The sequence below is a fragment of the Falco naumanni genome, chromosome 1 (assembly GCF_017639655.2).
Source record: "Falco naumanni isolate bFalNau1 chromosome 1, bFalNau1.pat, whole genome shotgun sequence".
Classification (NCBI taxonomy): domain Eukaryota; kingdom Metazoa; phylum Chordata; class Aves; order Falconiformes; family Falconidae; genus Falco; species Falco naumanni.
The window spans coordinates 84,919,633-84,930,650 of NC_054054.1; the positions used below are offsets into that span (position 1 = coordinate 84,919,633).

At 41.5% G+C, this 11,018-nt stretch overlaps 1 long non-coding RNA gene across 2 annotated transcripts in view; it reads right to left on the minus strand.

Moving 5' to 3' along the window:
* The window catches only part of LOC121091934, a 35,003-nt gene extending 30,709 nt beyond the window's left edge, over positions 1-4,294 (minus strand). For both annotated transcript variants that reach the window (XR_005829111.1, XR_005829106.1), the window contains exon 1: positions 178-4,294. This is a non-coding gene — a long non-coding RNA (uncharacterized LOC121091934). The remainder of the gene's footprint in view (positions 1-177) is intronic.
* Positions 4,295-11,018: the final 6,724 nt, after the last annotated feature.

Below are 11,018 nucleotides of genomic sequence, written 5' to 3' on the forward strand. Positions count from 1 at the left end.
CCAACCAGCTTTATTCTTCTTGCACTCCAATAGTTTGGCCAATTTAGCTTCCTTTGCTGAATACTTGGGCTAAGGCAGTGCCTAATAATAATCTTAAGTGATACTTGTTTGGCCGTTTCATCTGTCCTTCAATTTCCTCAGGCAACGTTTGTAACAAAATAATTGAGGGATTCTTACCTTGCCAGTACTTCTAATCCTTTGGCTAAGGCATTACCAAGTAGCGTTGGACTATTCTTGAATCCTCGAGGCAACACGGTCCAGCACACCTGCACCTTCTTTCTAGTAGCTGGACTTTCCCACTCAAAGGCAAACAGCTCTTGGGTCTTAGTTTCAAATGGGATATGGAAGCAAGCACCTTTCAGATCCAAAACTGTAAAATAAAATCCTTTTCAGAGACATCAGCAACAACGTATATGGATTAGGAACCACCAGGTGTACATCCACAACCTACGTGGTTGATCGCTCCATAAATCTTGAACCAACCTGTATTCCTGCAAATGAGGCTTATTCACTGGAAGGACTGGGATATTATATTTGGAACTACATTTGTGTAACTATTCATATAATAAGAAATTATTTATCAATGGTTCAAGAACAATTCTCACTTCGAGTTTTATAGGACACTGGTTTTTCCTTACTGGTTTTGAATTAGGCTTCAGCTCTACCTTAGCTAGAGTTACACCCTTAGCAGTTCCAGGTTGTTGGGTGGCCCATACCATGGGAACCACCCAAGGAAATTCTAGAGGCAGTATTTCTTTGTTCATCTCACTGTCAGCACCCTGTAGTAAATATAACTGTGCTTTCCAACATTACCTTGTGGAATGTGAATTTGAATCTAATTTTTGACAAAGGTTATTTGAGCTCCCAATTTACTTAAAAAGTCTTGACCTAGCAGTGTCATGGGACATTCTGGCATATATAAAAATTTATGTGTTAAAATTCTATTTCCAATTTTACATTTCATAGGAAGTAAGAAAGGTTTTACTGCTCACTTTCTCGTGGCCCCAATCACTGACATATGGAATTTACTTAATGGTCCTTTACAACTTGTTACTGCTGAGTATGTTGCTCCTGTATCTACTGAACATTTATAGCCTCATTCTCCAGCTGAGCTGGAACCAGGGGATCTGCTGGGGAGGTATCTCTGTGATCCTCTAGTCCCCTTTACTCCGAATTGTAAGTTCCCATCATCAACGAATCTGCCTCAGGCACCTGCCTCTGAAGTGTTTGAACGGTCCTCTGCTCTAATTTCGGACACTCATATTTCCAATGTCCTTTTTCCCTGCAATAAGTACACTGATTTGGACCTATTGGATCAGAATTTACTACTTGACGGTTAGAAGCACACAGGCCTCCTCCTCCTCTCCGGGCACTTTTTCCTCTACCTTGTCCTTGATACATGTTTCCATAATAGCAGCAGCAAGTAAAGCAGCTTGAGCCTTTTTGTTTCACCCTTTGTCTTTCCTCTTTTTCCTCATCATCTCTATTGTTGTAAACTTTATAGACAATTTCTATTAATTGAGAATAGACATTCCTCCTGCTCCATCCACTTCCTGTAGTTTTTTCTGAATATCTGGGGCTGACTGTATGATAAATAACATATTAAACATAGTTTTATTGTCTTCTGCTTTTGGGTCTAAATCAGCATATTCTTGTGCAGTTTTACACAATTTTTCAGGAAATGGAGAAGGATTTTTGTTTGCCTTGTTTTAAACTGTATAACTTAGAGACATTTCTTTGCTTTGGAACTCCATATTTTATCCCATACAAAATAAGTTGTTGATACTGTTTTATCATTGCTCTTCTGAGAGGCAAATTTGGATCCCAACCTGGTTGTGCTTTTGACATAAATCTAGCAGGATCTTCCCCAGCATTTTGACTTTCATTCTCCTCTTTAGCCTTTTCCAAAACCAATCTCTTTTCCTCTGGCATAAAGAGGGTATTTAACAGTGTCTGAATGCCTCAACTGCGTACATTTATTCCTAAATCTCATTATCATCCTGTAGAGGGGAAAACAAACCTACATATGGAGCTTCATCCCATTTGTCCTGTTGTCTACAGAACAACATTAACTGCATCCAAAAAAGTGCTCCATGATACTGGTCGATCATACCTACTGCTGTATTAAATCAAAGAGATACAGTAGGAGTCTTGAATGAATGTAACTGTGCTCCTACTCCAGACTGAGTTTGATAGAAAGTCAGCTGAGGTCTTAACACTGATCGATCACGCAGATCCTAGTAGGCTTGGAGAGGTCTCACTAAAATACAGGCTCTTCCTCAATATATACCTGATTTAGGCTTATGAAACTTGCTTTAGTTGTTTGAGAGAGAAAGTAAAGACAATGGAGACTTTGCTTATTGGTCAAAGTGCTACTCACCAAACAGAAACTTGTGGGAAGATCCTACCTATAATCAAGATCTGGGGCTTTTGTATACACACAGAAAACAAATCGGACAAGTAGCAAACTCAATAGTCCTCTCCTCTTAAATAAATGTAGACAAACAAACCAGACCTGATCAAATGAACTTCAAAGAGGTCATGCCCCATGAGGGTACAGGGCTCTGCCCCAAGGCGCCCGCAGCAGGAGGCAGCCCCCCAGGCAGCAGCACCCACCCTGATCCAGAGCAGCACAACAAACGCCTTTCTGTACCCCAGCTCCTCCAACATGCCTGTGCAAAACAGCAAATTACTGAGCTGCTTTCCTCCTGGTAGCACCTCTGGGGTGTTGCAGCGTGTGCAGGCTTGGACAGGGCACTGGGAGGATGAGAAGGGTTTTATGAGCACAACTGAATACCTCAGCCCATTCTTGTACCTTCAAGGGACAGCAGGAAAGAGAATATCCCCTTGAAGGACAGCCAGGAACAGCTGGGTGTGCTGGCATCATGTGGGCTATTGTGAAAGGAAGCAGCAGAGATCTTTCATACAGCTTTGTACCTGTGTTTGTTTATAAATACCTCTATCTACATCAATATACTGTTCTTTCTTGCTGTATAACCTCTTTGAGAGTGCTAATATTTCTGTGTACTGCACCGCGGCACTGTGCTGTGGAAGCTCAGCATGAAGGAAAGGCAATCAAGGAAAAAGGCTCTCAGGCGTAGGCTTAAAAGCAATGTAGCCAGAGACAAACAGCTTCAGGGTGAGGTATCTTACGGGGTCTGTTTTCCTGACAGAAATACAGTTCCTTCAGCTGTATTCACATCTTCTGCACACTTTCATCATGGTCCAATAATATAATAAATCCATCTTAGATAAATCTGCTGCAGCTGTGAGACACAAAGCACCGATCCAGTATAAATTTGCTCTGCTGATTCAGATTTGTTAAAAAAAAAAAAAAAAGAAAATGTTGACAGGTTAACTTTTCACTGGCAGGCTTTATGCTGGATCACGTACCATCTGTCTGAAGCACTTGAACATTTTCCGAGATCCCATACCATCTTCAGCTACCAGAAAATAAACATATGTTCCTCATAGATTTTGGTTAATGCAATTGCATATCCATGCCTGATTTGGTTCAAATCTGTGTTGCTAGGTGGTCCTGTAAATGCATGGATCTGGTATAACGGCCAGAGAATAACATCTTCAGCCTTTGCTGGAACAGTTCCAGAACGTATTGCCCCAGGGCAAAGTCTCTGGTCTAAGCAGCGGGGCAGGAGAGTGTCAAGGTGGCAGGAAAAGTTATTCGTGATCTGGAGCCAAAATCATGGTGTTCTCCTTTGAGAATGGATCTGGCCTGAAACCTGCTGCTGGCTTTGCTAAGGTTGGACCATTACATACATACACTTTAGGTAATAGGGACTCAAAGTATTTAAAAGGCTTAAAAACTGATCATCTTGCTCTTCTTGAAAATACCCTTTTACTCATTGTTTCAGAATTGCTTTTCTCTCTTTCGTCTTTTTTTGGCGCTTTTCAGAAACCCGTTTTAGCAGAGTGATCTTTTAGCTGCCTGCAAAGAACAAAGTAAGGCGAGGAAACTTATGATTTGTAACCTTTTCCAAACAACAAAGCAGCATGTAAAACATCTCCTGATGAGACCTGGGTCTTGATCCCCTACAAGCCACCCCTGCTCAGCCCAAAGTGAAATGGTTCTATGTGAGCTCAAAAAGAGCCCAAGAGAGAAAAGACTGTTGAGCCCAGCTGAGGGTCTAACCTTGGTCTTTTTCAGATGACCTGTTTATTGAAGTTGCTATGTGGAGTGTAATACATCAGTGGGTTTTTGAAAATTCACTGAAGGATGTGTGGGCTGAAGGCATTAAGGCTATGTAAATGGAAATTTTCTTTCTAAAGAGTGAAATATGCTGATTTTGCTCATTGCTTCCACATAAACGAGTGACCAAATGAAGAGAAAATAGATGAAGAAAAAAGTACGCATAATAAAAATGTGTACATGCTTCATCTAAAATTCATCACCTCCAAAGGTTCATCACATAATTACTTAATCTTGAACAGCTGCATGCACAATAAAATTTGCTTGCACTAGGTCTGAAGAGAATTAATGTTTCCTGAGAATTTTAACCTAACCAATACCCTCCAAATGTTCAGCAAGTGGCAACTCCAACTGAAAATGCCACTAAAGTACCTTGTATTTAAAAGGACCTACTCACACCAGATTGATCCTGAGCTGACTTCTGCTGGTTTTAATCATGTACTTCATTGTATAGTAGCAAAAGCCTGAAGAAACAATAGAGTGACCACATACACAAGTTCATTAATGAATCGGATCCAACCCATGCATTGCTCCGCTCACAGCCATGAGAAGCTCCGTGTCACAGCTGACATGTTTCGCTCCTGCTGGGAGCTGAGGAGCCACTAGACAGGCCCCATGCAGGAGACTTTAGGCACTGTGCCTACTGCAGTGCCTCAGTTTCCCTTGCTTCCCAAAGCCTCTACAGGCAAGTCAAAGGGCTGGGGTCTCAGGCAGGGTTTGGGGGGACTGCTCCTTGTGTGTGGAAGGAAAGGGAAAGCCTCAGTAACCTTTCTGAGGCAGAACTTTAAAAGAAATATTCACTCCACCCTGTTCTTTCAGTAACATCACTTTTGGGCTGGCAGCAGGATTTGTTCCAACATGCCTCATTTTTTTTAAGAGTCTGTTCCCATCAAATTTCCTTGAATAATGTTTATTACTGGGTCACCTGCCTTGAAATGGGAGCTGCAGGCGATGTACCGACCAGACCGAATTGCTGTCCTAGGCCACTAATGTCCTACAACCTCTGTCCTCACTCGCCTTCCCTGCAATGCTGTCGCTGTAAGAAATTCCCCAACTACCAGTAAATTATCCTCCCTCCCTCCCTCCCCTGCCTCCTGCTTGTACAAACCATACAGCAGGAGACTTTCTTTGTGGCTCTGAAGTTAGTGGAAAGAATCCCACTGGCTTTGCTGCAGTGACAATCAGATCAGATGCCAGATAGGTGTATTGAAAATTCACAAAGCGCCAGTTTGGAAGCACTTAACAAATGTCACCGTTTACTCTAGTAAGAGGAGCTGCTTGCCAAAGATTCAGCTCCCATGGTGAACAAAGGGATGAGGGATGTCCTCCATTTACCAGGGACAGACACCCTTCCCAGCACCAGGCTGCCCGTTTCCATGCTCAGCTATGAAATAAAAGACGTTTCACAGTAATCACAGGACCAAAGACTGCTTTTCCTCTCTCCAAACCTGAACGAGTTCAAAATGCTTGGGATGACAGACGATGACATCCATAGTCAGACAAGATGGGTAGCAGCCCATGTAGTTGTGTAATGAAGCTCGGTTTGCAAGGTTTTTATTATGGAGAAAAACCAGCAGGATCTCTTATAATTGGAAATGAAACTAAATGAATGCCACTGCCTTTATTGTGGCAGCAGAATTCCAGTAATGCTTAGCAATTGCCGTGTTTGTAATGTAAATATACTACTGTCACTGCGCTGAAATAGATTTCTTCTTTTTCCCTACTCATCAAAGTCAAAAATTTGCTCCAGCTGCTGCCGATCAAGAATTTGGAGAACATTACCCAGGCTATTAGTATTCTGCACACACTGCCAGGTGCACAGATAACTCACTGGCATCTCTCTCTCTCAATCCAGTTAATTAAATCGTGGCTTGATTGGGTTCAACAGACAATACAAAATTTTTCCCAGTTTGAAATGTTTTGACCTACCTTGGTGAGTAAAAGAGTGATAAGGGACATCTTTGCAAGAAAAACCCAGGTTTGCTAGTCTCATCTGAATCCGTGCTCAATTTTGTGAACATTCAGCTTCTCTTTTGCTTCCTTACTCATATTTCCGTTAGTGCTGCAAGACAAATGAGCTAGCAGATACTGCAAAAGGTCAAAAGACAGATAGCAAGAGAAATTTTAGCATAACTAGATTTTCTTACCCATTGCACGGTCCTGCAGTGCACAAATGGGATTTCTGCTCAAGCTGTGGTCTCAAATGGGAGCGCTCCAGCTACATTTAACAGAGCAGGCACTGCTGAAGAAATGACCTGCGCTGCACCACGGGTCCCTCCAGCTGGGTGCTCTGCCTCCCCCAGCAGCCATCAGAGAGCACTTCTGAAGGCTGCAGCGTTTCAGTCTAAAAACCAACCTTATGATTTAGCATCAGGTGAAGCACAGGAACCCCCAAAGACAGGGAGAGCTCTTGGTTTGCCCATTGAATTCAGCTGGAAGGGAACCCACTGTAAGGGAAACAAAGGAATTTTACAGCCGAGAAAACCTTCTGTGCTGTGCAGAACTGCCAGATTATTTTTTATGGAAACCCACTTTTTTATGGGAACAGAGCACTCTTGTGCTTCCTAATTGTCCATAGGGTTTTGCATTTGCCAGAGGAACCATGGAAATCAGCTACCACAGTGGCTGTGCCAGACAAACCCTCTTTCCTGCTGTGTCTTCAACTTGTTTCTCTCTTTCCCCAGCTGACACTTCCTAAAATCCCTGCTTGCCAGGCTGGGGTGAATTACAGTATTGCTCTCAGCCCAGATCTCAGGTCATAGTCCCACCTCCAGCACAGCTGCAGCAACACTGAGCGAGCTAATGGAGAAATGCAGAAGGCTGAGACCCGGAGCCTTGCAATCTTGGCAAAACCTGAGGTGTTCAACAAGCATTGCCTAGAAAAGTGCAGAAGGTACAAGGGGACAGAACAGAACTGCGTTGTCAGCATTTGCAGTGCTAACAACTCTGCAATTTCCCAGTGGTCTTGCACAAAACAATCAGGGTGAAGGTACCTTGAAGCCCACGTGAAGGCTGGCTTTGGCCAATGCATGCATTTGCTGCCTGGTTTTGTGATCAGATTTGAACCTTCAGCCCTCCCATCATTGCATACTTTTCCATTTATCATCCCCCCCGCCCTCCTTTTCTGGACTGCAACAGGACAAGATTGACAGCTGGTGTGAATCAGCACACCTCCAGTAAAAACAGCAGGGCTGCAGCGCTCAACTGATTTCTCATCTAGAAAGGGTCAAGAGATCTTACTATTTTGTAAAATATTAGGCATGACACAGTAGGGATGAAATTGACTAATTCTGAGAGAGCTGAAGTCCCAGTCATTAAAATCTGTATAATATTTCCAATTTCCTTGTTTATCAAAAGCTAGTGTTTCCTAGATACTCACTGAGGGTATTTTTTTTTTACAGACACCAGCCTCAAATAATTGTCAATCCAATGAAATTTTATTTAACAGGCTCCTGAGTAAAGCCTGCTCTTCCAAATTGTTTTTCTGTTTTGAGCAAACTTCAGTGGAGGAAAGGCCAGCTCTTTGCACTCAGCTTTGCTGCATTAACTGCCATGTGCTAAAAGAAAAAGCCCAACCCCCCAAAAAAGACAGGCTACAAATCAAGAGTTAAGAGATTTCAGCTGCATTCAGTTGTCAAACAGACTCTGGAGTATTAACAGATGCAAACAGTATGTATTTTGGTGCAATTAATATAGAGAAGGAAGATCAATGATGCAGAGTTAAGCATCAGATTCTGAATTAAATCCTGTTTTTATACGCTTGACTGAGGCGTGCTTTATTGCAGCATGACACTCACCTACACAGCTGAAGTTCAGGGTCTGTCAGCAATTTCCAGCCTACCTCAGGTCTGCTTCCCAGGGCAGGAAGGAGGGCTGGGCTGTAACTCAGCTGTAACCGTTCTTGAGTCAGTAGCTTGGCAGACAAGGTCTCCTCTGAGGACAGTAGTGTTTGTTCTGCTAATTATTGTTCCAACTGGTCTGACCTTTTTAAAATTAAGGAAAGTTTGAAAGGAAAACTACACGCAGGTCGAATTTTCCACAATTTCAAATGATTTCTTACAGCTGGAGATACTGTGCTTTATAACCACGAGTGCAGAACCTGGATGAGATGATAAGAACATACTGAAAATTAAGAACATGCCCCTGCAGGTATTTGATACTAAGACCTTTAGGTTGCAGGCTACAGGGTGAGCCGAAATCATGAAGATGCTGGGGTGTAACAATTCAGCCTGGATCACTGTTGACTCAAAGTGATACATCTTTGTAAACAGCACACTTGTGTTTTTTCAGGTAGACTAGAAGCAATGCAGTAAATATAGTACTTCTATCAGCAACATTACTTCTGCACGTTTTAGAAATTAATATGGTAATTGGAAATTGTTAAAAATTGATAACCACAAGTGAATAAAAAGGAACTGCTGTGAGGCAATTTAAATGGAGAAACCATGGAACAAAGAAAAAGCAACAACAGAATTTTTTTGGTACATAAGCAAGTTTTTCCTTAAAAAGTGTACGCAGGTACAAAAATAGAAAATATGCAGGAGAAAAAGTTGGGAAATATTTGGACCAAGGGACATATAAGATTCATCCAGCCATTTCTTTGGAGTCAGAAGAGATGAGCATTAATTCAGTGCTAGCAGGGAACCATTTCTGACTGCATCGGTTGTCCATGCTGAGGTCAGAAGAAGTTTAGATGGAAGAGTTCAGCTGGAATTACCAGCACCCTCTGAACAGGAGGTCTGGTCCTGCCACGTCTGGGACTTGGCCTGAGTGAAAGCTGTACAAAACCACCCAGGATCAGGAGCTGCTCTGCAGACAGTCTTTACATATGGCAACCTGTCCTCACAACCAGAAATTGCGGCAAAAAAGCTGGCATGTCAAGCTGTAGAGTATAATAAGATAATTAAGATAATGAATAGAATCTTTTCAACTCATTAGGTTAAATAAGATATAAGGATTTAAAGAAAATTCGTCTGACTGCAGTGCATAAAGATCTTGAAAAGAAAAATCTGTCCCTAATTGTGGATTCAGAATACTAGTGAGAAACTGGCGCTAAGCTTATGTCTAAATTTGATATGTACATTTGATACGTACAAACAAATGCAAGAAACAGAGGATGTAACTAAAGCAAAAACTGAACCATTGCCGTCACCTGCAAGTACAAAAGTGAGGTCAGAGTCTGATTTTCCCTCAGAAGCAAACACGACACGGTACTTATGACATCTGGGAAATGGCTTGGATGAGTCTGAACCGTCAGCAAATAATGTTGTACATGAAACACTGTAGGGTCCTTCTCTAGGCACTGATGCAGAGTGGTGTTGTGGTAGACCTATTTCACCACAACTCTCCCTAGAGGACTGTGATCTAAGGACCCAAAACTGCAGGCAGATTGATACTCATTCCTTCTTAAAAGTTGGAACCCTACAAACACGTTGCATCCCTTCTCTGTAGATGTCTTTTTTTATCTCCTTTGGCTGTCATGAGGTCCTACAATATTTACAGCAACTCTGCAATGTCTCAGTAATTTATCCAAGATTCAGCAAGTTTCCCCATCTGCCACACTTTATGTGTCCTTAAGAAGTCTCCTAAAGAAAAGACACCCTTGAATTTCTATGCTCAAACCCACCATGCCAGCCCTGACTTAAATACCAAACACACCTTTCAGATAAGGCGGCAATTGATGTCCTGCTTCCACTGTTTAAATCATGTAGCTTAGAAGTAAAATTTTATATTTCCCAACAGGTTTTTTTGTGTGCAGTGTTTTAAATATTCACTTCAGGCAGGATGCTGCTTGGAGAGGCACTTCACCTAGGGATTTTGGTGTGATTTCTAGCCTCAAAGGAGACTAAGACTTTATGCTTGTGAAAGGTGTTTCATATGGGGAATCACAGAGTGTTTCACAAATAAATATTAATGTATCACAGTAAGGAAGCTGAGAGGTTCAGATGGTCAGCCTAAGGCACAGACACACACTCACCAAATCTCTGCTTTATGTGCTTCACTTTAGGCACATGAGTGGAACTTACTGGCAAGTTACTTTCTGGCTCAGTTTTCTTAAATTGGTTTAGAGACCGAATTTGTAATGAGAAAGGGCCTGGTATTGCTATTTTACTGATTCAGAGTTGTGAAAAATCTTCTGGTTTTGTATTTAAAAACTAAGTCTAAATTTTTTCTGTTAGTAATAATTAAGTTTATCCCAAAGGTGAAAAACAGAAATGTTTTAGTTCACCCAAACTTCCTCTATCTTACTCTCTTAATTTTGCTGGCTTGAAAAAAAAAAAAGAAAATTCTGACTTTTTTCCCATGACAATTTTAAGATCTGGAAAATTCTCAGAGAATGAGAAACTCTTCCTACATAAGTTCATTTATGAGTAATGAAAATCGAAAGTAGTATTTGACTTCTAACATTAGGAATGTGTATACTAAATTAAACTATGTGAAACATAAGAGAAACAAAAGTACTTGCTTACCTTTGTAAGGTCATACTTATGCCAGAAGTTACTTTGGACTCTGATTCTATATATGATTGTGCTCATCCTTGAATAGTATTTTCAAATTTTTAATTGAATTTGCTTAATCCAGTTAGAAGAGAGGTTTACTCAGAAAAGGCATTCCTCTTCCAAAATAAGAGCAACCACCCACAGAGTCAATTAGGATGAGTTAAATGGCTTGACATTCCAGCTTTGCATCTTATTCTACACTTTCTTGAGTACAAGTGTATTCCTTGGTTCACCTCTTTCTCCTTCCCTTACAGCCTTATCCAAGGCCGTTCAAGACAGATAATTCAATAAGCAGTGAGATAACATTTGCC